Raw genomic sequence first — 5,455 nt, 5'->3', positions numbered from 1 at the left:
TTCTTCGTCAATTTTTTCCAGGCGACCAAAAGATGATTTTTATCTATAACTACAGATAACAAAAATTCAGTCACACATCAGAATAATTCTGAGCAAAACAATTCGAGGGTGTTGTTTCATTTAGGGAATACAATGAATATGACATGGAATTGATTGAATTTGATAGATTGAGGCTAGAAGTTCTAAAATCAGGAAATCCTCTCTCGACCTCAAACCATTCTAATAACTGACAATCAACCCGAATCTCTTCTATCGCTTGAATAGTTACGGCAGTAAGACCCTTAAATCACACCCCTTCTTATTCTAAATTCACTCTCGTGCAATTTCGAATAACAATCTAAATTATTAGGTCCAGCAAATTTAATTCTCTCTCGAGACATCTAATTAACTTAGGTTCATTTAAATAGTGATAAGTTAATCGAACACATTAAACACAAATAAGTTAGAAATCAATGCAAAATTAATCAATCGTAAATTAAATATCCAAAGTAAAATCCCTAAAATCCACAAACACCCTAGAATAAAAGAGTTTAGCCACACATGATTCCGATAACAGTGTTTAATAAACAAACAATCATTGTGGCGAAAAATAAATTAACAAAGAAGAACGATCTCCCCTCAATAGGATCAATTCCCAATCACGATCTTCTTTATTCTCGCCATGAATACCAGATTGTACTTCAATAAAACTGCTCAATCAAGATCAATCATCCTATCATAATCAATCCAGATATGCTTTCAGATCAACTCCCAATCCAAATCTCGAGTCTTTAACCAAAAACGATCAAAATTGCTCTGTTTCGACTCTTGTATGGACTAAAACCTATCGAGTCGGCTCTTTATTTTCCTCTCAGGCCTGGCGGCGCACGTTCCTATTTATAAGATGCTCAGCATTGTAACGCTCCAAACCAGTGTTGCAATGTGTTATATTCAATGAAAAATGAAATTTAGGTCGATCTTTCCTTCGGCTCAAAGGATCTTTTTCGAAAATTTCCTTTAGTGACCTCATTATTTTAATTTCTTTTCCTCACAAATACCCATTTTTATCCCACAGGTTTATCACCTTCTTGTGTTCGGACTATAGGTCCAAAAATCGAACGTTTTGAAAGTGAGTTTAATTCTGCCTCGATTGCTTCTTTCCACTGAAGCCAATCTTTTCTACGTCAACATTCTTCAACAGTTTTTGGTTAAGGATCCTCATTTTTAGATATAATATCAAGAGCAACATGATACGAAAAAATGTTGTTAATAATTACATTAGTTCGATTCCATTTTTTTCCTGTCATAACATAGTTTATTGAAATCTCATTATTATCTTTAGTTATTCCACCTTCCTCACTAGTCATGTCGAGGATTTCTTTGTGGGTATTTACATCCTCAACCAAGTCTTTTTTACTATTAACTATTTTTCGCTTTCGAGGATTTTTATCTTAGGAACCCACTGGTCTACCATTCTTCTGTCGTGTTCCAATCTCATTAGTGATAACTTGTTGTGTTGGGATATCAATTTTTTATGGAACATTTGCTGCTGGTATATGTGACTTAGTTACTTTCTTTGCATCTATAAATGCACCTGGTAATTGATTTGCTATATTTTACAAATGAATTATTTTTTGAACTTCAAGTTCACATTGATCTATATGAGGATCTAAATGAGACAATAACGATGCATTCCATGTAATTTCTTTTTCCAACTTCTTAATTCGTCCCCCTAATTTTGGAAATTTTGTCTCATTAAAATGATAATCAGAAAATCATGTAGTAAATACATCACCCGTCAAGGGCTCAAGATATTTAATAATTGATAAATATCATATCCAACATATATTCCTAACCTCCTTTGAGAACCCATCTTAGTGCATTGTGGTGGAGCAATTGGAACACATACTGCACATCCAAAAATTCTCAGATGGAAAATATTTGGCTCATGACCATAAGCTAATTGTAATGGCGAGTACTTATAATAAGCTACTGGCCTAATGCATACAAGTGACGCTGCATGCAAAATAGCATGTGCCTATACAGATGAAGGAAGCTTAGCTCTCATAAGTAATGGTCTTTTAATTAATTGAAAGCGTTTTATAAATGATTCTGCTAAACCATTTTGTGTATGAACATGCGCTATAGGATGTTCAACACTGACCCTAATTGACATACAATAATTATCAAAATCTTGAGATGTAAATTAGCTAGCATTATGAAGACGAATGGTCTTAATTGTATAATCAGAAAATCGTGCTCTTAACTTAATTATTTGAGCAAGTAATCTTGCAAATGCAAGATTTCGACTTGATAATAAGCATATGTGTGAGCACCTGCTAGATGCATCTATTAATACCATAAAACATCTAAATGGTCCACTTGGTGGGTTAATGAGTCCACATATATCACCATGAACTCGTTCTAAAAATGCAGGTGATTCAGTCCCCACTTTAGCTGGTGATGATCTAATTATCAATTTTCCTTGAAAGCAAGCATCACATGATAATTCATTAGATTGAAGAATCTTATGGTTCTTCAATGGGTGTCCATTTGAATTTTCAATAATTCTCCTTATCATTATAGATCCTAGATGACCCAATCGGTCACATTAAATTGTAAATATATCTAGATTCATGAACTTCAGGTTCATTGTGGCATATGTTTCAACTACTCGTATATGAATATAATACAATCCAGAAGATAAAGCAGGCAACTCTTCCAATATACGTTTTTCATTTGAGACAGTGGATTTGATATATAGATATTTCATATTATTCTTACTATCAGTCTCAATATGATAACCATTGTAACGTTTATCTTAAAAACTTAGAAGATTTCTCTTTTATTGAATAGAGAACAATACATTGCCAATTATAAATTTTGTTTTTCTAGGCAAAATAATATTTTATTTTCTCAAATCTTCAATTAAGTTTGCACGTCACAATTCACCGTGAAATGTTGGAAAATGCATCAGGAGAGCCTCTCCCGAAAAATAATGGGTCGTCGAGAGTTTGGTCGGAAAAAACCCGTCTAGAGAGAAACTCCCGACGTATAAAAGGAAGGCGTCGGGAGTTAGTTGAGGAACTCCCGACGCATGTATAGGGCATCGGGAGTTCCCCCAACTCCCAACGCCTTATATAGAACTCCCGACACCCTATACATGCGTGGGGAGTTCCTTGACTAACTCCTGACACCTTCCTTTCATGCGTCGGGAGATCTCGTACTCCCGATGGTTTGTTTCATGCATTTGGAGTGCTCGAACTCCCGACGGTTTATTTTATGCGTCGGGAGTAACATCATCCACTTCTGGTACATCCCATATTCGCTTATTTTGGACTACTTGAACAACTTTCCAATTGTTATCATATTTGATGTCATCAATGTAAAAGACTTGTTATGCTTGGAATGCAAAGATGAAAGGCTCATTGACATACCAAAAGTTTGATGTATTGATCGATTTATATCCTAAATCCACATGTGTCTTATTATTTTTGTTGTTATCCATGTCAAACCATCTACACTTAAAAAAAAAAAAGAAAAAACGTCTTCTGTTCGCATATTGGAAATCTAATACTTCGTCTACAACACCGTAGAAATTGTTATCCACACTTGCGTTCTCACCGATCTCCCCGGCCACTAGGACTCCACTATTTTGTGTAGCTCAACGATTATCATGCTCTACAGTGTGAAACCGTACCCCATTAACAATGCATCCATTGTAAGAGCGCACCTCAGACGAAGGTCCCATTGCAAGTGAAAAGAAATCATCAGAGATATCTTCTCTCTCGCGCCGTTGTAGAACCTGATAATTAATTACATTAAAAATGACTACGAAAAATGAATCATCTCTCAACTGTTGCCTACAAAATGACTATGTATACCTGAGATCTGAACCAATCAGGAAATTTGCATTGATGTTTTATATATAAGTTAGAGGAGCTTTGAGCTTCACGACGAATTAACCTCAAATGTTGCTTACAAAATTGATCATTTGAAAGTTATATTAAAGGATTTACCCTAGAACTTAGAAAATGAAAATTTTTGAAATGTACTTGCGATAGTCTGTTATTTCTTTATAATTGTTTAGAATGTAGCAATGTGTGATACGCTTTTCCTCCACTGATAGCGTTCGTAAAGTTGACACCCTTAATGGTCGTACCCTCTGCCTAAATAATTCAAATTCACCAAATATCTCATGATAAAAAATGTTATCATCATTTTGTTCATCTCTATTGAATCTTTTTTCAATCCCACTTAGATATCGTGAGCAGAAGTTCCATGATTCATTCATTGCATATGCTTCCTCTATGGACACCTTGGGACGTGCTTTGTTCTGTACAAATTATCTTAATGTTTGTAAACTTCTTTCAATAGGATACATAAACTGTAACTAACTGGACCCACTACTTTAGTTTCATATGGTAGATGAACTGCAAGGTGTACCATTACATCAAAGAAGGTAGTCGGAAATATTTTTTCCAACTTACAAAGTATGACTATGATGTATGCTTGTAGTCTGTTCAAATCACTTACACGTATTGTCTTTGCACATAAGTCGTGAAAGAATGTACACAATTCAACAATAGCAGTGGATACGTTCTTCAGTAGGTATGCTCGAATACCAATAGGGAGTAGTATGTGAAGCAACACATGACAATCGTGTGTTTTCAGCCCCGATATTTTTCCATCTTTGTCATTCACACATCTGATATGTTAGACACAAATCCATCAGGAAATTTCACTGGTTTCAAATAATTACAAAACGAAATCCGTTCACCATTAGTTAATATGTATACTGCGTATGGTTTTACAAATCTGTTATCGACTTGTATCAAGTGTAGGTCCTTTCTTATCTTCAAATCTTGCAAGTCTAATCCAGCGTTCATTGTATCCTTTGTCTTTCCTTCAATATTTAACAATGTGCCCACCAACTTGTTGCATATGTCGTAACAATAGTCTGGACCAATATGGAAGTTGGAAAAAAAAATATTTTTCTTAGTCTAGTTTAGAATTCGTTTTCTTTTTTTATCTTGCTTCGATGGTTGTTTGCTAAGCATAGAAAAGTTTAATGTATTTATTTGTTGTAAGATCTCTTCTCCATTCATTACGACTGGATGAGGTCTACGTTCAACTTTTTCATCATGTTGCCTACTTCGACGGCAACTATGATTCTCTGGAAGATAAGTCGATGTCCCATAAATGATATTTTTCCTCTTATCCCAAAGGACGAATTATCTTCTTTGCATATTGGACATGCTTGATAACCTTTTGTACTCCACTTAAATAGGCCACCGTACGTAGGGAAGTCAATAATCGTCCATAATAAGATAGCATATAGTTGAGAAAACTCACCAGTAACAGAATCATAAGTTCGCACACCAATTGTCCATAACTCTTTCAACTCTTCAATCAACGGCTGCAAGTAAACATCAATTTCCTTTCTAGGAGATTTTGGACCAGGTATGAGCAAAGA

Source organism: Benincasa hispida, chromosome 4 (genome assembly GCF_027475165.1).
Source record: "Benincasa hispida cultivar pf3 chromosome 4, pf3_genome.v1.1, whole genome shotgun sequence".
Lineage (NCBI taxonomy): Eukaryota > Viridiplantae > Streptophyta > Magnoliopsida > Cucurbitales > Cucurbitaceae > Benincasa > Benincasa hispida.
This window is presented reverse-complemented; position numbering follows the sequence as displayed.